The sequence below is a fragment of the Mauremys reevesii genome, linkage group 4 (assembly GCF_016161935.1).
Source record: "Mauremys reevesii isolate NIE-2019 linkage group 4, ASM1616193v1, whole genome shotgun sequence".
NCBI lineage: Eukaryota > Metazoa > Chordata > Testudines > Geoemydidae > Mauremys > Mauremys reevesii.
Genome location: NC_052626.1, coordinates 849,022 through 873,820, shown reverse-complemented (window position 1 = coordinate 873,820; position 24,799 = coordinate 849,022). Strand labels below are relative to the sequence as shown.

At 45.9% G+C, this 24,799-nt stretch overlaps 1 long non-coding RNA gene across 1 annotated transcript; it reads left to right on the top strand.

Annotated features, from left to right (window-relative positions):
• Window positions 1-15,521: 15,521 nt before the first annotated feature.
• LOC120404859 lies at window positions 15,522-16,262 on the top strand. The gene is made up of 2 exons (XR_005598218.1): window positions 15,522-15,720; window positions 15,859-16,262. It is a non-coding gene; the product is annotated as an uncharacterized LOC120404859 (long non-coding RNA).
• The last annotated feature ends 8,537 nt before the right edge of the window (window positions 16,263-24,799 follow it).

Genomic DNA, 24,799 nt, shown 5'->3' with positions numbered 1-24,799 from the left:
AACAGTCTAGATCCATCCTCTTTGGAACCCCCTTTCAGGTAGTTGAAAGCAGCTATCAAATCCCCCCTCATTCTTCTCTTCTGCAGGCTAAACAATCCCAGTTCCCTCAGCCTCTCCTCATAAGTCATGTGCTCCAGCCCCCTAATCATTTTTGTTGCCCTCCGCTGGACTCTCTCCAATTTATCCACATCCTTCTTGTAGTGTGGGGCCCAAAACTGGACACAGTACTCCAGATGCTCCTCACCAGTGCTGAGTAGCTTCCCCAGCTTCCCCTGCTCCCTTCCAACAAGATGACCGTTCCAAGGCCTTTAGGACGGCTGCACAGTATGGAGCATGGCTCCTGCCACGCGAACGCCTCTCCAGCCGGGTGAGTTCTCAGGAGGCAGGAGGAGGGACCCTGGTCTGCATGAAGTTGGAGGCTCTTGCCAGTGTGGGGGCTGGAATGGGCTGCGACAGGAAGTTGGGAGGCAAAGACCAGGGTCAGGAGAGCAGCATGTAGAGCCCCCAAAGGGCTTGGGCAGCAGACGTGACTTTCTGCGAGGATCCTGGAGCAGCCGGCGGCAGCCCAGCCCCTGACACAAGCAACAGCAGCCTCAGGCCTCCTGTAGGTGACACTGGCTTTGAATAGCACCCAAGGGGTCATTGCTCCAGTGGGGACTGCCTGCCCCAGCTGTCACCCTCATGCCCCCCTGTGCTGGAGGACTGGGGGAGGTGATGTAGAGCTGGTTGTGCCAGTTGCACATTACTCGGAGCTTCTGATGCCAGGGAAACCCTCAGGGATGCTCAGACCAGCGATGTGCTGACAGAGCGACGCACAGGGCCCTTACTGGGCACCAGGAGTGAGGGGGAGGGCAGCGAGTGTGGGAGACAGGGAAAGGCTGGGATCCCATCATGACAGGAGGAGGGGGGAGCCATTGGCAAGGGCTGGGACAGGTGTCTTGGAGGTGAGAGAGGGGGTTGAATTGAGTATAGCCGAGGGAGCAGCCAACTAGCTCAGGAGGGGAGCAGCTGGTCAGAGTAGCAGGAAAGTGTGATGAGTCTGATAGCAGCATTTGCACAGGAGTAGGGCAAGAGATGGGAGAGCAGGGCCAGGGCGAACCCTGTCACTTCTGCTGATCCTGCTGGAGCACATTGCCTGTCACACGCACACGGCACGACACCAGGGCTAGTGCAATTAGTGCTCTCTAGGGGCCTTGGGCTCCTCATCTGAAAGGGACGTCCAGTGCCACTGTTCTCCGTGAGCAGTGAGTGCTCAGGTTGTTAGAGCATCTGCTCAGTGCCTGGCAGCAGGGACAGAAATGGTCGACTTGCAGGTTGTTGCTGAGAGGTATCAGGTGAGAAGTGGTGAGGCTCTGGCCTGGAGAAGGAAGAGGAGGGCTGGGGCTATGGGCCCAATTCTCTTCTGACGCCAGCCTGTGACTCAGGGAGATGCAGCCCAGTGAGACTTTCTGAATCAAAAGAACGAGGCCCTCTGTGTTGCTTCTTTACAAACTTCTGTGCCGGGATAAGGGATCGGCCTGTCTGTGCTATTAGCAGCCAAAGCCATAACTTCCTATTAGATGTTAATAGACATTTAGTAGTTCATAAAATATTCCTTGCTAGTTCAGAAGCAGACAGTAGATATTTCATATGTCAGGAAGGTTGTTTCCTTCCCCAGTGGAGATGTCATTTGCAGCTCCTGAACACTAAAGCTTTTAGCTATAAACATTCAATGTGAATAGGGTTATTTACAAGCAGAAGGGAGCTCAGTGGAATGAAATCATAAATATGCTTCTCTTATTTCTATTCCTCAAACAGTCTCTGCTTTATGCACTAAAATCTACCGAGGCAGAGATTCCAGGTGCCAGTTCACGCAGGTGCAGCCGCCCCGCCATGTGCTGTGTGCTGTAACAGTGGGGTCTCGGATACTGCCATGTGTGGATGGAGGAAGATTGGCATATCCGAGGAGCCATGTACGGAGCAAGCACTGGAACACCATTGCATCATTGCATCTTCCCTTTACGCTTCGTTCTGACGTGTCTTCAGACACAGCAGGCAGGCATGGATTTGTTACAGCCTGGTTCTGAACATTGGCAACATTAATGACTGTAGAAGAGCGACTCACTGGCTGGCATGGTCCCTCCTGTCTCGGCGTGGCAAAGCAGCATCTTCTCACGTATAGTCCCACCCCTTCTGGTGAAAACCAAGTCCAGCACAACAAGGGTCCAGTGCCTCCTTGTAGGGTCTTCAGCTTGACGCTAGACCCCACAATCCTTCCACTCCTTGTCTCCGAGTCTCCACACCACCTTCCTCTGTGGGTGTGTAGGGAACCAGGCACTGCCCCTGCTCTGCAATCCAGCCCAGGGACCCTGAAGCAAGCAGCTACATTCTGCCTACTCAGACCCCTGCCTCCTTGCTGGGCCACTCCCTACCTCAGCCTGTTTCTAGGCTTTTCCCACAGCCCTGCCTCAGGCTCACACCTCCCCTCCTACCTTCTGACTCCTCCCCACCCCAGCCCCCTTGGGAGGCTCTGGTGCCTAATAGCATCTAGGAAGATCCTGGCCCCAGCCTGGCCTTTGTCTAGGCAATCTCTGGATGTCTGCTGGGCCCTAGGCCTTCTTTCTGGGGCAAACAGGAGAGCTGTGCTCCTCCCAGTCAGTTACTCCTGAGCTGGGCTTTCCCCTACCTCGCCCCACCCCCCTGCCCCGGGCCTGACAGCTCTCCCAGCATGGGGTCTGTACACCCCCTCACCAGGGACGCACATCTTCACATGGTAACCTGCACAGTGCTAGTTAGAGCTTATTTCTTTCCAGTTTCACTAGATGGTCCATATAATTCTTAATGACAAGAACAATAAACATTTGCCAGCAGTTACCAGACGGTGATACCAAAGATTGAAATACCATTGTTACTGCTTCTCCTGAGACCAGTGTGCAGTAACTCTTAAAGGTCCCCACACCAGTCAAATGCCCACAGCAGATAACTTCACCCTCATGTCTCAGCGAGAAGAATGCAAAACAGCCACACAGAATCCTCCCAAATAAATGTCACCCAACACAGTCTGACTTTCAAAAGCTCGATTACTTTAAATTAAATCTTGTTTTAAACATCAGCAACAAACCCACTGAACTGAGAACTCTCAAAACAAACAATTCCAAAGAAAAAGATTGATGTGCATATGAAGCAGCCCTCGGAGATTAGGTTTATAATGGAAACACTCACACAGCGTTAACTGCTGTATGACCACATGAATAGTGCTGTTAGAATAGGTCCCATTTTTTCAGTGCCTCCTCATGATATTGCCAAAAGCGCTCAGCAGGTAAGCGCAGGCATTTCAGAAGGCCATTTAGTGTAAACTGTTTGATGGTCCTTCCTGGAATTATTATTGACTGCACGAAAAAAGTGATAAAAGCAAGAGGGAAGCTCTCAGCTTTCTATTAGTGTGAAATAAATTAAAGTGGGCATAAAAGATGTAGATTATTCCCCTTATAGAGCTAAAGAGCTAGATGGTGTATCTTAACTGATCACAGATGTCTAACAAAGAGCAAGACACGTTTACTGATGGCTGCTAAGGTAGTAAAATAAAACAGCTAATTAAACTGGGCATGCAGATCACTGGGCATGCAGGTCACTGGGCATGCAGATCAGATCGCTGGGTGCGCAGATCGCTGGGCGTGCAGATCAGATCGCTGGGTGTGCAGATCGCTAGTTATGCAGATCGCTGGGTGTGCAGATCTCTGGGCGTGCAGATCGCTGGGCGTGCAGATCGCTGGGCGTGCAGATCGCTGGGCGTGCAGATCGCTGGGCGTGCAGATCAGATCGCTGGGCGTGCAGATCGCTAGTTATGCAGATCGCTGGGTGTGCAGATCGCTGGGCGTGCAGATCAGATCGCTGGGCGTGCAGATCGCTAGTTATGCAGATCGCTGGGTGTGCAGATCGCTGGGCGTGCAGATCGACCTTAACAAAATGTAATGTTTTGGAGGACAGTTTAGGGACTGGGTTCCACATGGTGAAAATATGAGTCCCCTCAATTGTGCAACTTAGTTACCTGCACTTGCAAACATGTTTATGCATATGCTGCTGCATTCACCATCATTGCAAAGTCAGCACTGGCCAGAAGACAGCACACTCTGACATCTGGATTTCTGTAATTTTCCCCTCTCCTTAGAGTAAATGCAGCATCTCAGAGATTGCTAGGAGGTAACTGCTGGCAAACTCTGACTTTAATGTAATGACAGTTGTACCCATTAAAGAAATGCAATTTGTCCTTCAGGGACCCATAGATATGCTACATCCATTTCAGAGCAAAAGGACTTAGAAACCTGACAAAGGGTAGGATTTTCCAGAGCAAATCAGTGACTTATGAGCTTATGTTCATAAGTGTTTTGGGCACCTCAGAGCCTACAAAAATTTTACCCAAAAGCATAATGTACAAATGAAGTGGGGAAGGGGTGTGTAAGGAAGGTGTTCTGGCCACTGCTTTGTATGGTTTTGTTCGAAGAGAAGCCTCTACTGGAAGAGAGGAGAAGTACTGAGAGGGAGAATTTGTTTCACTCATGCTTGTTGCCAAGTGAGGATCACGCCCAGTATTAGTGAACAATAATCTCTAGCGTAGAGCTGGTCACAGGTTCTCATGCAAAAAGTTTTCCTGCCAATATACCTTATTTGACTGAAAATGAATGTTTAGTGGGGAAATGTCAATTCCGGTGTAAAAGTTTGATTTTCTAGCAAGAAACATTGAAAGGAAAATTTCATTTTGAACTGACATTTTGAAATTAAATGATTTTTCAATAAATTTGCATTTCAACATTTCTGATTCAAAACTTTTTGGAATATGGAACTGGAAGGGAATGTCAGAATTTCCCATGCACAAACAGTCCATACACCAGACCGCTGTGCTCCAGGCTTTTATTCGGTGGAGGTGGAGCCCAGCCGAATCAGCACAGGTCTGTCAGCAGGTACTGCAGCTAGGCGGCGCTAGCAGCAATGGCCGTGCCAGGCCAGTCTTCCAGCAGCTGGGTCTGTTTGTCTCACATCACCTGTGTGGACGGGAAAGGCAGTCAGCCATCCTCACCTGTGCTCTCCTTTAGCCTTGAACATTTTCACTTGAGCAGATGCAACTGTCTCTCAAAACCTGGGCTCAGCCTTGATGCAGCAAGTAGAAACAGACATTTTCCACCTCCCAGATGCAGCTTAACACAAGTTAAAAGGATCACACTGCACTATTAGCCTCTTTTCTTATAAGTGTGATGGGTTTTAGGCAGTATGTAAATTGATGCTGTTTCCAAATCGGAATGTGACTAGATCTGAATGCCAGACCCCTGAGTAGAAATCCAGCTCCGAATACAAATGTCCGCACGCAAACACAGCCCTCGCTCTAGAGCAAGGTACAACAGATTGGGCAGCTGCATTTCCTGGGCATGGCTACCAAATTGTCATTGTACTGCACTGGCAGCAGAGTCAGTTATACCCTTCTGGTCATTTGTGGGAAATGAGATTGGAATGTCCCACTTCATCCGTGTAAAACCGACCACCAGGCTTGTTCCATTGTCTCACCACAAAGTGCATCTAGTCCTGCAGAACCTACAGCAATCAAACAAAAACTCACTTGCCCATTTTGATGTGTTCCACATCACGGAAACCTGCCTGCACCAGCCTACTGCTGGAGACTAGCAACTCGAGGACATTATTTGTTATCAGAGAGAGCTCAGATTGTGCTCTGAAAATTCATGAAGGGTGAAAAGCACAAAATATGAAGTTAACCAAAAGGAGTCCTCTGGGGTGAAATTCTTACCCAGACAGAGGAGCCAGAACAGGCCCAGGGCCCCACTGAAGTCCTAGTGAAACCCTATTTTGAAGGCTTATGTGGGTCTTCAATGGTGCATAAGCTTTGTGCATGCCCTCTGCCCGGGGGTGACAGTCACCCAGAGAGACAGAACAGAGCTGTGTCTGGAAGGACAGGGGTAAGAAGGTTGGCTTTCAGCACCCCCACTACTAAAAATATTTGTGCCACTACGCAGGGTGGTCTGGTGGTGAAAGGATCCTTTCCTTGTTGCCCATTCCCAGCTTCTGGGAAACAGAGGCTAGGGACACCATCCCTGCCCATCCTGGCTAATAGCCACTAATGGACCTATTCTCCATAACTTTATCTAGTTCTTTTTTTAACCCTGTTATAGTCTCAGACTTCAGAACATTCTCTGGCAAAGAGTTCCACAGGTTGACTGTGCGTTGTGTAAAAAAGACTTCCTTTTGTCTTAAACATGCTGCCTATTAATTTAATTTGGCAGCTCCTAATTCTTGTGTTATGAGAATGAGTAAACAACACTTCCTTATTTACTTTCTCCACACCACTCATGATTTTATAGACCTCTATCATATCCCCCCTTAGTTGTCTCTTTTCCAAGCTGAAAAGTCCCAGTCTTATTAATCTCTCCTCATATGAAAGCCATTCCCCTAATAATTTTTGTTGCCCTTTTCTGAACCTTTTCCAATTCCAATATATCTTTTTTTAAGATGGGGCAACTACATCTGCACACAGTATTCAAGGTGTGAGTGTACAATGGATTTATAGAGGCAATATGATATTTTCTGTCTTCTTATCTATCCCTTTCTTAATGATGCTCAACATTCTGTTCACTTTTTTGACTGCTGCTGCACATTGAGTGAATGATTTCAGAGAACTATCCACAATAACTCCAAGATTGAACTAACCTCATTATCTCTAGCCTGCTTCTTGCTTGCATATATATACCTGCCCCTGGAAATTTCCACTACATGCATCCGACAAAGTGGGTATTCACCCACAAAAGCTCATGCTCCAAAACGTCTGTTAGTCTATAAGGTGCCACAGGACTCTTTGCTGCTTTTACAGATCCAGACTAACACGGCTACCCCTCTGATACTATAGGAAAGAGACACTCCAACATTAGTAAGATGAGGAAATACAAATAAGGAAAAGTGGAAAAATCCCCTACTGAATATACATTGAACATGATGTATTATATTATAATATAACGTAATATAAAAGTGGCATCCCAGCCTAGAGGGGGGTAGGAGAAGAAGATGTAGCCCTTGGGAGGTGCCAGGATGATGGTCACTGGTGATGATGGGGAAAGTGATTGTGGTGAGGAAGCTGATGGCTAACATTTCAGGTTGGTCTACTGGAGATAGTGTGAGTGTATGGATGTGCAGATGTACGTTCTGTAGTATCTCTATCTCCCTTACTGAGCTGGGGTGTTTGTGACTGTGCTAAATGTATTAATAAATTATATTCGTAAATATAGAACAGTTCCTATAGTGTGAGTGTTGCACTGTGCACATCAGGGTTCCCAACTATATAATAATTTGGATAATACTGGGCCTGATCTTGGGGTAAGAACCTGGCAACCCTCAAAGTGATAACTAGGGATTCTTAAGTAATCAATATAATTAATACATAATCTAAAGATTGGAAGTAGATTGCCCTCCCCAGTGATCCCTGCCTTGGAAAATGTCAGCAAGGAATTCCCTGTGACCTCTGCTTCTCCTCTATGTGCAGAGAGAGCAACAATCTCGCAGCTCATTGCTGGAGTCCACTATAAAGCAATTTCCTTCTGCAGTGGCTCACTGCCGCCCCAGGCCTGTTGTATCTTTCAGGCAGAACGAGCGGTTGCCAATGGCAGCGCATTTTAGTGACAAATGATTGTAGGAGTGGCTGCAGGCCATGAGAATGGAGTGTACATTTTCAGTTTCCACAAGACCGCTAGCCCCTGGAACTGCGGCTGCTCAGAACTCAGACAATCTTAAGCTTCAAACCTGACACACTGGGAAGCGCAGAAGAGAATGAATTGCTCTGAAGTGAAACCCAGCACAGGGGTTATGTTCCCAGGTGGCTCTCTGGCCTCTCTCCCTCCCTTCAGCCCCAGGGATACGGTGGGGAATGATTTCTTCACACAGCAGTGACCATAAAGTGGTTTCACTCACATGATAAAATCTGATTACAGGTCTGACAAACACATGCTATCATTACTGTGTGATAATAACAATAAGCCATGCAGCCAACTCACTGCCAAAGGTTTGACAGGCCCTTCTGAGCTGACAGGTAGCTAACGTGGCCAGCTGGCGAAAAGGAAGTAGCAGCATCCTAGCACTCTCCGGTTTTTGAGAGCAGTGGTTCTCAGCCTTTTGGGGCTCAGTTTGCAAAGGATGATGGCCTGCTGTGACCCAGGAAATAGGCTGGGGGGGTTGGATCCTGCCCCGGGGCAAGGTGGGAGGCCCGCGGGCAGGGGTTGGGTCCTGCCAGAGGGGGCTTCCTGAGTGGGGTGGAGCTGAGGAGCCCACCCTGCATTCACTCCGCAGCAACAGTTCTTGTGGTTCTAGTCCCATGAGTGGCACTTGGCTCCCGTCCCTGGACATTAAGACCACTGGGGTTGCAGCATCACTCAGGTTTGGCTCCACAAACCCCCAGTGGGGGGCAGACTGGGTTGAATTTGTGTGAGTGGCCTTTTTACATGGTGCATGGGTTGGCAGCACCATTCACTCACCTGATGGGAGTCCATGCTGGACAAACGTTTTCCTATCTGAGTCTTTTTATATGTTCACAAGAGCCATGGTAGCACCATGTTGTCATATGTAATAAACCAGCTGAAAGCAAGAGATCATGGATCATCTGCAGTGAATTTACTGCAGCCCAGTACATTTGAAGCAGCCAATTGCAAATCTGACATCATTTGCTCACCCACTTTATCTGATGCTTGAGAATTAAGTCTGAAGGTAACTTTTTTAATAGATCTAGCTAAAGAATATTCATCAAATAATTTATATAATGGATTTCATTTTCTTTTTTCCAATACATTATTTCAATATTTCCCCCATTATTTACCCAGCCTAGAGTTGGTATGACAATTTGTGAATATTCATTGAATAATTAAGTCAATTAATTTTGCAAATCACGTACACTGGGGTTGTGGAGTCTTCCAATCTTGGCCAGCTCTGTTTTTTGCAAACCTTTGCACCAAGCTTCCTTGGGACCCTTATGGGAATTGAGCAAAATCTGGCAACTGGTAGCTTCACAATTGTGGTGTGCGTCAGGTGAGAGAGGCCCTGTCACCTGCACAGGATTCCAGGGAAGAGACTGCTACTTTTTCAGTGCTTTGCTTTGCTTAAGGTATTGCTCCAGCTCTTCTCCCAGGGACAGAGGCATGGAGGGACAAAAAGATTGTGGCCAGCTGCACGTCAAGGATATTACTGAGAACCAATGAAGCATCTTACCCTGCTGTTCTGAGGCTAGAGAAAAGAACTGTTGAAGCACCAACTACAAGTCATGAGGAATATCAGAGCTGGAAGGGACCTCAAGAGGTCATCTCATCCAACCCCCTGCTCAAAGCAGGACCAATTTCCAGACAGATCTTTACCCCAGTTCCCTAAATGGCCCCCTCAGGGATTGAACTCACAACCCTAGGTTTAGCAGGCTAATGTTCAAACCTCTGAATTATCTCACCACCAAACTCAGAACTCCCTCTTCACTCACCACACTTTTCTGCCCATGGGACTATATCTCTGTGACATGTGCCCGAGCTTTGTTTTGATAAAGGTTACCACATGAACTACAAAGCCAGCACCTGCCTCTTAGAGATGAAGGAGGTTTATGTAGTAGGACTGCCTCATTTCAAAACAGTTCTACAGGCTGTGCAAAGCTTCTGTGCTCCTGGTAGGTCAGGAGGAATATATGACCAGCACTTACAATAGCTGTCATGAGCTTTTGGCATCATTTTTACCTATTCTTGAGTGTGGACTCTGGGGATGATCTTCAGCAGCGAAAGGCCATTGTTACTGACAGACTGATTTTGCTTACCATAATATCAAGATATTAGTATGCACAGAAATGAGCACCCACACTGAATCTCCAGACAATGCCTTGGAGGAGGCTGCTAAACCTTCCATGTCTGAGGGAGAAGACGGGAGACTGAAGATATAAATGGAGATGGATGATGCTGTCAGGAACCAGGCCCTAGCTGAATTGTTTAGAGAAGGAAAGCCATTGCCTGAGGTATGCCAGTACTCATATGCAGGTTTTCAACCAGTTCTTTCAAATGGTTCCTTAAGTTGCAAGTTGTTAGAATGACAGTAAATATGTTTTAAAATTTAGCTACAGATACCTAGGAAATGACACATCTTGATACCATAACAATGTAAGCCAGAATCAGCAATAAAGGGAAAAATGCATTGAGTGCCTGTCTGCTAGAACTGGCCATAGCAGTCATACTAACCATAGTGAATATGCCACTATGCCTGCTGGTGAAGAGGGATTTCTGGTTTACAATTATACATGTGTGTGAGGAAGACAGGACACCATCATTTTAGAACTTGATGTCTCATATAATGTTTTGGTTTCGAATATCAGGAGTTTTGTCTCTGCTGGAAGGACCCGGGGCTTTTTGATTTAAATGTTTATTTCTTGATCTTCACATCCAGCTTTCCTGGGTTATGAAGAGACTAAAGATCCATTTTGTTAGTGTAAGGGTAACGAAAACTGTTCCCAACAACCTTCAAAAATCACTTTAAAATGTTCTACACAGACAATTTGAGAATTCAGTGCCTGGGAGCTGAAACATTTGAACAAACCATTTTATTATTGACCAAGGAGTTTGTATGGTGATAAATGCTAAAAACAACAATAAATACTTAGCTGTAATATATAACATATTCATGAGAAAAAACAAAATGCAAAGCAGGGAAAAACCTGTATATATACATACAACTTAAGCAAAAGCGACTCCATCCCTTATTCCTACATGTTCACCGGTACAGCCTAACGTTCGTAGAATCATAGAACCATAGCTTATCAGGGTTGGAAGAGACCTCAGGAGGTCATCAATTCTAACCCCCTGCTCAAAGCAGGACCAATTCTCAATGAAATCATCCCAGCCAGGGCTTTGTCAAGCCTGACCTTAAAAACCTCTAAGGAAGGAGATTCCACCACCTCTCTAGGGAACACATTCCACTGCTTCACCATCCTCTTACTGAAAAAGCTTTTCCTAATAGCCAACCTAACCCCCGCTCCCACTGCAACTTGAGATCATTACTCCTTGTTCTGTGATCTGCTCCCACTGACAACAGTCTAGATCCATTCTCTTTGGAACCCCCTTCAGGTAGTTGAAAGCAGCTATCAAATCCCCCCTCATTCTTCTCTTCTGCAGGCTAAACAATCCCAGTTCCCTCAGCCTCTCCTCATAAGTCATGTGCTCCAGTCCCCTAATCATTTTTGTTGCCCTCGGCTGGACTCTTTCTAATTTTTCCACATCCTTCTTGTAGTGTAGAGCCCCAAACTGGACACAGTACTCCAGATGAGGCCTCACCATCGCTCACATGGACTGGAGAAGATATGATAACTGAATCACAGTGAATATTAACAAACAACCCAGGCACCATTCTGTGATGAACTCATCTGACTTATTGCATACACAACTTGCTTTTTCCACAATGGCCAGCTCACTTAAACATATGTGAAAATACAATATCTCCAAACGAAGCAGTGTTTTCCGGTATTGTGAAATCTCTTTGCAATGTCATATATTAAAAACAACTGGCACTGCATAGATATAGAATGAGATTATTTCTATTTAAGAGCCAATTGAATGGATTTGATAATGATTTCGCAAGCAGGCATTTCCAAATTAAATGAAACTTGCTTCAGTGAGAATTCTGCATAATCAACAACACTTTTCATTCTCTGATACCAGTTTGCCAGTAGAATACTTTTAAAATGTGCCCTTGTTGCATCCATTTCAGTTTGTTGGAGTGACACATTCTCTGGTAGCATTCCTAGACCATAAATTGGAGTCAATTGGCCAAACATTGTACTGAAATAAGTGAGTAAAATTCCATAGAAGTCACTGGAGCTGTGGCCATTTACCCCAGCAAAGAATTTGGCTCCATATTTCCATGGTGATATTCATACAGTTTCTAAACAAATTAAATTACACATGGAAGCAGTGGTACACTTCCCGAGACCCAAAGTCCATGATAGCTGAAAATTAGTAAGGTCTCTATAATATTTTCTTATAGGTATTTCCACTACAGTGAATTATTCAACAGGTATCTCTGTGCTGGAATAAAGTGAGAGAGACAAGTGTCCCTCCAGGACACCACTGCTGCCTGAAGCCCTTCTGTATATATTCATTCCAGCGTAAATGGTTCTTTTTTAATTCGTATAATACATATACCCTATATATATATAACTGAATCTGTGGGAAGTTCCACTGTAGTTGTCTTGCTAAAGAGATTGGACAAGGTTCTATTTAATATATCAAAATCTTTGAGACTGTTTTGATTTCCTTCCAATAGTGAGCTGGTAATCCGATTAGTATTAATAGAAAATGCCAAGTAATTTTCAATAAAAAATATACTAAGAACAGACAAAACTTCTGAGATTAATATTTAAGGTGCTTAGATCCTTGACAATTTCAGTGTATGCAAATAAGATGCTAAAATTCCAACTTTTTTGATGTTGCAAACTGGACTTAGGTCTTTTTAATTTTCTGAAAACAACAGCTTCCCACAGACAGCAGAGAACGTCTTATTAAGCTTCCAGGAATATTCAGAATTAAATGTTGAATTAAAAAAAGAACTTGAAAATTGAGAAACAATAAATGAAATAAAATGTTTTAAAGAGGGCCTTTTTCATACTGCAGGGAATTGCAGCTCGACCACTTAAACAATTGTAGCCTGAACCCCTAAAATATCACAAAAAAATATTTTTCAAGATCCATGGGTCCTGCACATGCCTATCACAACATGTGGTGTACTCCATCCAGTGCACTAAATAACAACTCTGTTTGTGAAACCAGACAATCACTACTCTCTCAAATGAACTCACACAGGAAAATGATACAAGACAAAAAACACCTGTCACCTGTGGGTGAACACTTTTCACCAGTGATCACGCTATATCTGACCTATCAGTCATCATCCTCATAGTATGCCTGGGGGAATTCTGTGCCAATGTGCAATGAGGAATTAATGTTGGGCACGCAGAATTCCCTGCCCCTGCCAGAAATATGCTGCAGAGATGTTGGCTGCCCAGCTCGCAAATAGAAGACGAGGCCAGAGGGAGGGGGAGGGAACTGGAGAGTTCCCAGAAGCTGCAGTTCCCAGAAAGCCCTGAAGGCAGGAGATGGCAGCAAGCAGGAAACTCTATGCAATCCTGGAACCCAGCATCAGGCTGTTTCTCCCTCTGGATCCCTGGGTTCTAGGAGGGTGGGGGCGTGTGTGCCTGGGCCAGGGGCCTTCGCAGGTGGGCTCTGGAGGTGAGGGGTATGAGTGTATGGGCTGGGGGCGGGGCATAGCTGGGCTCTAGGAGAAAGTTAATGTGAGTGTCTGGCCCCCCAGATGGGCTCTGGCAGGGAGGGGGCAGAGAAGCAGGAACTGGGTTGTCATAGCAGTTTCCTTAACTCTCTACTTCTGGGGGAAATTTTGTGTGTGTTTGTATTGTTACAGACATACTTGCTGACAGGTATTTTGAAGTAAATTACCAAAATAAATGAAACTGCCATGATTATATAGTGTTATTTTGAACAAAAAAAAATTAAGCGTGATTAATCGCACTGTTAAACAATAATAGAATACCAGCCAGGAATGGGAGTACTCTACTGAATGAAGTTACAAGGTGACGGCATGGCATCTGGCAGTTGCTTTGTGATATTTTCATCATAACCTTGAAGCAATAGATTCAATATGTGGCTATGTTATGCCATGGTGATCCAATGGCACAATGGAGATTTCTCCATGCAATATCAGGATATGGACATTGCTGAAGTTGATTTGCATTGTGGTGGCCCCGTCAAGGATCCCATAGTGCTAGGCATATCTGCACTGACGCATACTGAAAACACAGCAATTCCGGATAAGCAGTGGTCATTGCAATCTAGCTGCTCAACCATCGCCAAGTGTGTTACCATGATGGATTTGTGCCAAGGCCTTGCTCATTTGTTGTCTAAGGCCTTGCTCCTGCAAACATCCCCATACACATGCTCAAGTTTTTTTTCTGGGATAGGCTCACTAACTATCATGAGCTTCAGAGCAGCTCAAGCAGGTGCTTAATGCTTGAGTCAATTAGAGTTGGCAGGAAACAGTTTTCCCAACTCCTGAATATTTTTGAGATTTCAAAAAAAAAATTCCCATCTCTATTTGAGATGAAAAGTTGAAATCTCAAAAATCTTCACAAACCGAAAAACAAAGCAAAACAAACAAAAATCCGTTCCAGTCAATCAAAGCTTTTGGTTTGGATACTTTTAACCGTATTATTTTATTTTCTAATTTGTTTTAAAAAAAACAAGCTGCTTTTATTTAGCTTAACTTCCAAGCAGAAAATCAGTTCAAATCCAGACCCTGGAATTTTTTGTGTAAAAAATATCAAAGGAAATGTTGGGGAGGGAGGTAACATTTTCTCAAATTGGGAGATTCATTGAATTCAAGCCAGCAACACTCAAAATGCAAACTTAGCTTTTCTGGAGGTACAGTAAAGTCTGCATCGTTCTTGTATTCTCCCATTCATCCCTTTTTCACAGGCCTCTGAGCCACCTGGTGCTTGCCAGGCCCTACGTCACAGAGCCAAAATACCGCACAGCATGTGCAATGAACACACGTTTAATTGAAAAATTCCCGACCGTCTCTAGTGTCATGAGGCACTCCCTTACTGAAAGCCAAGCAAGTACGGGACTGATTGGCACATCAGAACCCGAGTCCTTTTTCAGCTCTTCCTTAGTCTTCCTGACCATGAGATTAGAAAGCACAAAGTGAGGTCAGCATGAGCGGCTAAAAATACAGGCTTAATTTTCTGTGCCTTTCCCCATCTTAATGTTCCATAATCCAGCATAGAAAGTAACCCCAGCTGGGCTCTGAGGCTTACATCTCTAGCTTCAAAAGGAGAGTGAGCCATCTGCTAAAAATGAGTGATAAATGTTCCTGTTACCTAACCTGTTCATCATTGTTAACTAGGAGTTTGTAATAAATCTGTGTGATCTGCAGCTGGTGGTTTGATTGTACAGTACCAAACAAAACAGGATATGAAACTTTTCAGGGTTTTTCACTAGGGGATAATAAATAGGCTCATTACAAAACTGCAGTTCAATCAAGTAGCGTGGAGGACTTCATAAATCACAAGAACGAAGCTCTCATACATCATTAGAACACCAAGAATGAATTTACTTTTAATTATCAATCTCTTTCTTCAAATCCATTATTTTAATGCATCTCGAAAACATGTATTTGGGGCAGCAAAGTATCAGCTAAACAGAAACACACTGAGCTAAATGAATCCCTGCTGTAACTTCCATGTCTTCAGTAGTTTCACCAGGGATTAATACAGCCCATCAGCTCTAAAATTACCCCATCTGTAGAACTATTAGGAAATAAATATCCTTTTAAAACCTCTGCGTGGCATTATTCTGACAGCCAGACAAACAAACACACAGGACAATTATCTCTGTGTTTGTAACCCCGGGGAGTTGGGTGCCTCTGCACTCCTAGCTCAGGGAGAGGCACAAGGCCCTGGAGGTAGAGTCCCGGTTGCCAGGCAACCACGAGGGAGAGAGGAGAGGCCCTATTCCAGCGATAGGGCCCTGCTGGCTGGGGAGGGTGGCAGGTGCGAGGGTGGCCGCCAGCTGCCTGCTCAGAGGAGAGCAGTGTCTGAGAGGGAGTGAGATTGAGTTCGGATGATGGACAGGAGAAGCCTGGGAAAGAAGCACTAGCCTGACCAATAAGGTCAGTGAGACGCCCGCCCCCAGGAGTACTGGGAGAGACTGGGTGGGGGGGTGCCAGCGTGCATGCAGGGTCCCCCTGAGAACTGGCCTCTGGGTTCCTGGCAGCAACATCCTCACCTTGGTCCTTTCCCTCTTCAAGGTAATTCCCAGTTTGTCGGATTGTGTTGGAGCCAGTCACCATGAGGCCAGCGCTGCTCCGGCCGCCAGGCCAGGACACCTGCCTGCTGCGAGCGAGTCTGAGCTCTGACCTAGGCGTTCTCATCGTCTTCCCCTGAGCCCCGCATCCCTTTGTGGTGAGCAGCAATCTCGGCACGGGAGCAGCCTGACTCCTGTCTAAAGAGGACACCTGCCAGCTGCAAATGCCAGCCCCTCCTTAGCTGCTGAGAAGTCCAGACTGAGCTCTCCACCTGAGGGTCAGTCGTGGAGTTGGGAGTGCACCATCCGTTAGTTACCTGGGAGACCCCTATTCCCTGCACGGTGTCCTCCAGAGAATGCTTGGGGATTTCATTCTCTATTGTCTATTAAAGCTCTGGAGTGTCTTACCGTCTTATCCCATGTGTGACTTTTTGGGGCCAAGTTCCTTATCACTGCAACAGAAGATGTCATTTACCAGTTTAGCAAGGTCCCCCGTGGAGTACACGTACCAATGGGACATTTCAATCTTGCTGTATCAGATCATGGGACTGGAACCTTGGGGAAATTCATGGCTATTACCAGCCTGGGAAGGGTACCAGTAACCCTGAGAGTATTGATTTTCCTTGTTCTGTCATATGTACTTCCTGCTTAATACAATTACTCTGTTGATGATATACTGTGAGTTCGTGTTATAGCTTGGGAATCTCCAACTGTCTGGCATGTAACTGGGGGTTACGTTGTGGTTAGAATTTCCCTTCCAAGCTGCCCTGCTGACCCTGCCAGGAATGGGTGAGAGGGTGGAGGCCCTGCCATCTCTGGGACAAGAATAGGGAAGTTACACCCTGCTGAGCAGAAGGCAGGATCCAAAGGAACCCTGACCTGTTCCACGATATCCTGACAGTAGGTGAGTCTGCTCTTGTGCTATTTCTAGCCCCGGCAGAAAGTGAAGTCCCAGAAACCTTGTGAGGAAAAAAACCTACTCTCAAAATATTTCCCACCTCATTTTGCAGACCCAGGCAGCTTGGGGAGTTCAGATTTTGGATTCTTCTCCCCACTCAACCTGACTTCAGGGTTACCCCTCATTATTTTATACCATTTAATGTAATGGGGGGGGGGAAAGTAATTCTGAAACTCAGAAGCAACAGTGAGATACTCCTAGTCGCTGGCCAGCTGGAAACAGTGCCAATGTATTCTCTCTGGTTTATCCTTCATCAAGACCAACTCCTGGTCCCATTGAAATTGGTGGTAAAACTCTCATGGATACATACCAGTAGGAGCAGGCCCAAACATCTGCAGCAAAACCAGCCTGAGCTGCATCAATTCTTGAAACTTTGACTTTCTCACCTTGAAATTATACTGAACTATGAAACCACAGCCTCTCTGCTGAAGGAAGAATATCAATCAGCCAGCTTTTCAAACCTTCCAGGACAAAGTTATTTCTAGTAAAGTACAGCATACAGAGTGGGTAATTAGGTAATTAAAAAACCCAGCACCCTGTGTCTCTCTGCAAAGAGTGTTAGAATACTTGAATGGGTAAGTGAAAATTAAAAACCTGCTTGTCAAATGCAAAAAAATGAACTCCAAGCCTGGCTTCATTAAGAGAAATCCATGTTTTACACTCTTACCCAGGTTTGACCTATTCTAAATTCTCCTGTGAATTTGGTGATATTAGTCCCTGTGAGGTGAGGATGGGGTGATTTATATGTTGTGATTTCATACTAGGAACAAGGCCATTAACTCACTTCACCTGGTTCCTAGGCTTTAAGTAAAAGGTGAGTTTATTAAATTTCTCTGCTGTCTGCAGTTCCCCATAACTGAGCAAACTATTCAAAGAGGACAAGTTACTAGTCTTTTATCTCTTTTTTGTTCCTGAGTTTTTCATGAACAGAATTCAGTGTGCATTAGGATGTCTGTGTTTGTTGGCTTTGATGTGCCCAGACTGTACTGCTCACAAAGCGTTTATTGCTACCAAGGCTTTGAGTATGTGCTGTTTAATTCTGTGTAAGTCATTTCAGCATCACTTGACAAACCCTCCCAGAGCCAGAATTCCTATGCACACATTGGCAGGAATGTGCCAATGTGCCAACTTATCCTCTTTGAATAGTTTTGTGTGACTTTTGCTGTGTGACTTTTGCTGTGTAAACAAAAATAGAAAACTAATGAAAAGGGTCAAAGACAGAGCAGCTCCTGTAAGCCAGGCTGCCTTGGCAGAATCTAGCACTGAACGTGCATTTTATTCAAGCAAATTGTAACAGGGTTGTGTACCCCTTTTGAGCCGGGGGGCTGGGGAGCAGCCAGCCCTGTTTGCAGACAAGCCCAGCAGGCAGGTGCTGGGAATCATCTGGACAGCATCTCCTGATTGGGTTGATGTAGCCCAGCCAGGGGATCATATAAAGGAGGGCCCCGGCTTGCTGAGGGTTGTTGGGAACAGGTGAGGGGTGGGAGTTCAAGCTGCTGTGGTTGCAGGCTCTGTGGCCTTCCTTAAACTGGGGGAAGGTCCAGCCCATTAAACCACAGGGAGCTGGAGGGTCCTATAATCTTAGCTGAGTGCAAAGCTGTTGATATTGTTCCACATTTTGGCAGCTGTATGCTAATGAATAAATTGGGCCCTGAGGCAAGAAACTAAACTGGGCCTGGCTGATTGTTTGGCTTAGGCAGGTCCACCAGCCTATACAAGTACTTGCTAACCCCAGTGACCGTCCAGATCAGGCAATGGTCAGCAGTATTGCAGTGATGGGCTGTGGCTTGCACAGTCCACTTTAATCTTTGGGGACTGGCAGATCTTTGTAGCTCTCTGCCAGCTCATGAGCAGTCTTTTCCTGATGTTTTTAGTTGGAAGTTGACTGTACAGTGGGGCTGAATTAAAGATCCTTGGTGAAAGGTTCCCAGTTAAAAAATATTTGAGCTGTTGCAATGGAGCCAGACTACCCCGTTTAAAGCTCCAGTCTACATGTTTTCATCTCTCATTACAATTCACCACATCTTGAATGCAGCCTTTTGCTGAACCCTACCGCCTTTCGTTTGCTTGACTATTCACAAAGATTTCTGAAAGAATAAATATTCATAGATTTGTTTGGATGAAATAATTCCACATTACTTCTTTGGGGGTGTTTCAAGCAATCTCTCATTACTTGTGTCTCCGACTGAGTACCAGCTAATAGTATTAGATTTGGAATCTGCCTATCAGTCAGTCCATCCTTTCAGAGAATAAGCCCCAGAGCTACCAGTTGGCAAAGTTAGAACACAGTGTTCCAGTTTGCTAAGTTAGGATAGCTATATTTAATTAGGGATTTCAAGGAGTCTCTTTTCTTTCTAATCCTTCATCTACAAAGCTTTGCATTAACAGAGCACTGCAGTGCTGTCATGAAAAGGAGAATACTTTTCTTTTCTCCCCTTCCCCTCCAAGAACACTGACTGCTGTTGCTCAGGGGAGTGGAGAAAGCATACATGTGACTGAATAATTTCACAGAGGACATGATATTTCTTCAGCAGTGTAGTATCAAAATAATGAATGGCCAGTGCTTGGTTCTATAGCTGTTGAACTGAGATGGGCAGGAGGCTGAGTGGTGTGGCACAGGGGGTTACAATGCATTCAGTATCATGGCATGGGCTCATGACTGCTTGCTTTTATGAGAAGGGATAAGAATTTAAGAACTTGCCTGGCAGCCAGTAAACTAGGTTTAAAGAACAGTTCTCAAGATAGGTCTCACCTCCCTGCAATGTGCTCTTAATGAGGTCTGCCTTTGCCCAAGTGGAGATGAGGCCAACAGCTTCCCAAGCAAGCAACTCCCCAGTGGAGCTTCCCTTGTATATGTTTTCATTTTGGTGATTTTTGCTGCAAACAAGATTTTGTTTACACTGATGTCTGGGGACTGACGTGCAATCCTTACCCAGGGCACATGGGCGACAGAGACAGTGGTGTTGGATCAGGCATCCAGTGTGAAGCATACACTCCTCCTCAAAAATGTTGATGTAACCTCACCCTGAGGTGGTGATGAACTCTGATACATGGATTTGACAAGCACATAGGGTGAAGGACAGAAGCAGGAGACTCCTCCAGACAGACCAGGGGAGGCTGTGAGGTTGACAAGGGAGAGGTGAAAAAGGGACTTGATTTCTAGAGAGGTAAAATCTTCTTTTCTCTGTTGCTAAGCCGAGGGCAGCTGCCTGACCGATATTGGAAATCAGTCACATGAGGTGTGCTGTCACTGCTGTGCAAATCAATTCTTTGGTTTGACTCCATTTTCTCCCTGTCTTTAGCAAATCTTGTTTTCAGGGTGACTGCTCTTCTATGGGTAACTTGATGCAGATGTCCCCAAAGAGGCAAGAATCCCTCTAAAGAGAGGGGAGGCCGGGTAAGGAGTTCCTGGAGTCTGACCCCTCCATTCATAGTCTCAAGCAGACATGGCTTGTCTTCCTCCAGCACTGTGTATCTCAAGGCCTGTGGCAGGCAGAGGGGATAAACCCAAAGAGCAAGGAGGAGACAGGTCTGAGGGTGACAGTGTGACAAGAACACATTTCTGACACAGTCTTGCAAAGTTCAGACATGTAACATTTCCTGATAAGTTTTATCCTTTTCCCCACATTTGTGCGGGTCTGTTAGGCTGACTGAATAGCATCTCAGGCCAGATCTTCTGCTCCAGGTCAGCTTGTTTGCATTCCAAGAGTCTGGAAAGCCGCTTCAGGAAGCAGCGGAGGCATCCCAGCATGGGGGAATCACCAGAGGTTGTGTTTTCAAAACAGAAAATTAATTAAAACTGACACTGACCCGGGAACCGTTCTGGATTCCACAAATTGGCATTTTTTCTGACCAAAAAAAGTTTCATCAGAAAATTCTCGACCAGCTGTATTCCATACCCGCTGTGTCCAGCTACAGGAAGCAAAGCAGTGGGAGACTGTCCCTCAAATGCTAACTCTGACTGGTAAGAAGAAGGAATTTTAGTTTTCAGAAACTGTCACCAATAAATAGCTCAGGGAAAAGCTGGGTTTTTTTAGAAACGCCAGTTGTCCAAACAAAGCTGTTTTTCCTTTACTGGATCTAATGTTTTAATAGTTTTGAACTCAGCACTGATTAGAAAAATGCATCTCTCTCAAACATCAGCTTTTCAAGGGGGAACATAGCTTGTCCACGGATTGTGACAACTTCAAGCAGCCAGCCAGCCAAGGCAGCTTCACGGCAAAACACCCAGTATTCTGAGAAATAGAATATACTTTAGGCTTCTAAGGGGCTTAAGCATGCAGCTTGTTTATATGTAGTTAACATAAACTGGATAAAAGACAAATAGAAAAATAACATACAATTCTGATAAATGCGAAAAGCTTCTGAAGACTTGGTTTGCATTTACATGCACACTGTGACATTTAATAGTGTTAAATATTGAATCCAGATATTGGGGACAACACAAACAGGAGCTGTCTTACTCTTACAGTGTGATATGGAGCTAGTCATATGGCCCAATTATTTTCTTTTAATTAAAAAGTTGTTTTTTCAAAAGCATGAATGGTATTTCAGTGCCCAGTTCTCATTTCAGCTGGGTCTCTTGACTCCCGCTTCAGTGCCTTGTCCGCTCTTAGGCAACACTGCCTTTCTAGTCATCATTTTCTTGTTAAGCTATGTCACTGCCTTTATGCATGGAACATTCACCTTCTCTGTGTGTGTGTGTCTATGTAGCGTTTAACATGTTCAATGCATACTGCACACACCCTATGCAATGTAACATTTGGCTAAGAAACTTTCATAAATTATTTTGGTTGCATAGCAGGATTAATGTTTTTTCTGCAATTGGCAAGCAGTGTGAGAGGCAAAAAGGAAGCTGAATGTTGAGAAGAGATTCAGCAATAACAATTGTAACTTATTCAGGGCAGATTTGAACATTGGCAAAGGTGAAGCTACTGACTTAGGGGAGTGAAATTCCCAGGCCAGGCTAGCAAGTTCACAATTCCCATCAATTGCAGGAGATGAATCTTCCCACAGCTGAGGTGGATGTTTGGATAAGTAGTAGGTGTAGCCACGTCCATCGCTGGGTTTTATTCCGAACCAACATCTAACACTGGGGAAATCCAAGACAAGACAAAGGCTGCTGAGGTTAACACTGTTCATCTGATCCCAAGAACTCATGAATAATGCAAATGACATGAGCCTCTCCATGGATAAAGCTGTTCCACAGGCCCCACAGGGTCTCATTTGCGCCTTCACAGGTTCTTGTGAATTTACCTCCTGATGCGGGCAGGGAGGCAGTCATTTGTCTGTGGTGCTGCAGAAGCGGCACTGACAGAGCATCCCTGTTCATAAGGGCAGTCAGCTATAGAACAAGCCACATTAGGATGTGGATACACTGCTCTGTGACTAGAAACAGAAAAGCGAAAAACAAACAAACAACATAAATCTTGGACCTGCAATATAGTGAACAAAAGACACCCAAATGTGCCTAGTTTGTTAATGACACTGAAAGTTAGTCTGACTAGTCCCAAAGGTCAAGGGTGCTCACACTTGAAGTGGCTGAGGCTTTCTACCACTTCTTTAACTCGGGTTCTGTCCAAAAGTGAGACCAGATATTCTTGCACCTGGACAACAAAATAAGCCATGTATCCAGGCTCTGCCCCTGTGCCTAGTCTTCTGAGTGGTTTGACTGATGACCTGTAGAGAAAGAAAAGTGAGCTGAGGTTGGCTGAGTGGATAGGAGTTTGAGGAGAGCAAAGAATATCGTTCTCTTCCCTTCCATGACACCAAATAATGTAACATGCTCTCTGCACAGTCAAAGTCATGAGTCAGTCACCAACTTAGTGCATGTCTTCTAAGCCCATCGTGAGCAGCGGGAGCTCTGAAGCTGGCAGCATTCATTCAGATTCATTTCTCCTGCAAGATTGTTCATTTTAGTCTGGCATGTTTTGTGCCTGTAAAACCCTGAATCTCACACACCGGCTAAGAGATCCTCGGTCTGGAGTTCAGCCACTGCCTCTCCAAAGTCTGTTAGAAGGGTCATTGCTGAGTTAATGCAATGTGTGTCAGAGCACTGTTGCCAAAAGGCTTGGCTGACACTCAGGATTTCCGGATCCAGGACATTTTGATATTTGGAAATTTGGTTTGTTCCTATTCAGGGGGCTGGAACCCCAGCTTGAGGAGCCTGGAGCCCAGATTTGCAGGGTTCTAAGGGCTTCCAGGCTTCCCTAGAGCCAAGGACCCTGGAAGCCTGCCAGGAAACCACCCCGCCCGTGATTTGAGAAGAGTTCATCAAACCTGAGATGTTTCTGAAACCAAATGAGAACTCAAGGGTGTGCACCTCTATATCATGGAGGGAACAGAGCAGGGCCATCTTGGGAGACTTGCCAAAGAACGACCTGAAGGGACTGCAATAGTTCAAATCCTTTTGATTTTTAGCACTTGCTTGGTGCTCAGACTACTCCGTTAATTCAAACTGGCTCTGAGACTGGGGTGCACGTGGTGATGTAACTGCTGGGTATGGCTTTGTTCCTGTTGTGCACCTTTAAATTTCCAGGTCTCTGCCTGCAGATGGCAGCTGCTGTTTCACCAGGCAGAGCTGATGCAGCGTATTACAGAGCAGCCGTATGGGGCCAGAGCCTGAATCCCTGCGCAGGATCCAATTGGTGTAAAACTGCTTTAACCGATTGGGGGAATTCCCAGCTTGTGAATCTCTACTGCACTCCCTTCCAGCCCCCCAGTCCTGAAAACTAGGAGTGTGGGAGCTCCCCCTGGCAGAGAGGTAGGGGCCCGAGGCTCTGGGGGAGCACACATGGCGTCCTCAATCTCTGTTCCCTGCCCCCGGCTGAAGCACAATAAGTAATAAATCAAAATAGCTACAGCTGCAGGTGTGTGGGACTGTGAGAGCAAAGAGCTCTGGGCAAACCTTGGGATGGCCAGACACTGCCGCCCCGCCCCCTGCCCCCTTTGTGCTGCTCCAGCACCTGCCCCCAGGGGTGGGAATGAGAGAGACGAGGAGGGGGCAGAGATCGCGCCACAGGGATTGGTGCCAGGGAGGGAACACTGCAGTGCTCCATCTGTTCACTGGCCCTAGGACTGGCGGTTTGGCCATCTGAGCAGTAGGGACTAGATGACAAAACCTCAGTGAACACACTCATACTCTCTGACCTCGGCTAGACTGGGGACACTGCGGTATGTGGGGGGTGTCAGTCATCTGAGGCCAGCGCAGTTACCTGCAGTTACGCTGGTGCCACTCCAAACAATAACCTGCTGTGCCTACCAGGCTTCCAGCCTGTGCCATCCTTCAGCACTGTACATGCAAAAATAACGAGCTCTGCCAAGCACCTGCAATGTTTAGCAGATGCTAACTCTTGCTAGGACGGGGTGTGTGGGTGGAATAAGGATGTCATCTCCGTCTCAGTCTGTGGGCTGGAACTACTCAACTCTACCTGGCAGTTTTCTTGTCTCATCCAGTTTCCTACCACTCATTTTCATAACACAGAATCACATCTGCTTAATACCCACAGTGCATATTCCTTCAGTTAAACCCTGTGCGTATGCCGGCCAGCCTGAAATGGGTTCCCCAGTGTCACTGACAGACGGGAATTCTTTGGTTAACTTTCTGATATAATTGAAGAGCAAGAAAAAGAATGTGTCTGAATCTCAGAATCAGAATCCTTCCGGCGCCATCAGCCAACACTTGGCCATGAACTGGCTCCGCCATCCCTGTCTACCATGGGACACTCTTTGAATCTTCGGTGTTGTTCAGTCCCTTAAGTCTTCCCTCTCTGTCACAGAGTCCCCGGGCGATGGTCTGGAACTGCTCCCCACAAAGCCAGTCAGGACTTTGGGGAGCCTCCTCTCCCTTGGAGCAGACTATCTTTAGGGCAGGAAGCTCACACATAGCATTCAGCATGTGCCCTTCCGTGCGCTTCCCCCAGCAAGTCCACCCAGTCGGGGTCCTGGGGAAGCCAGAGGGTCCTGCACCCCCACCTTGCAGTCAGAC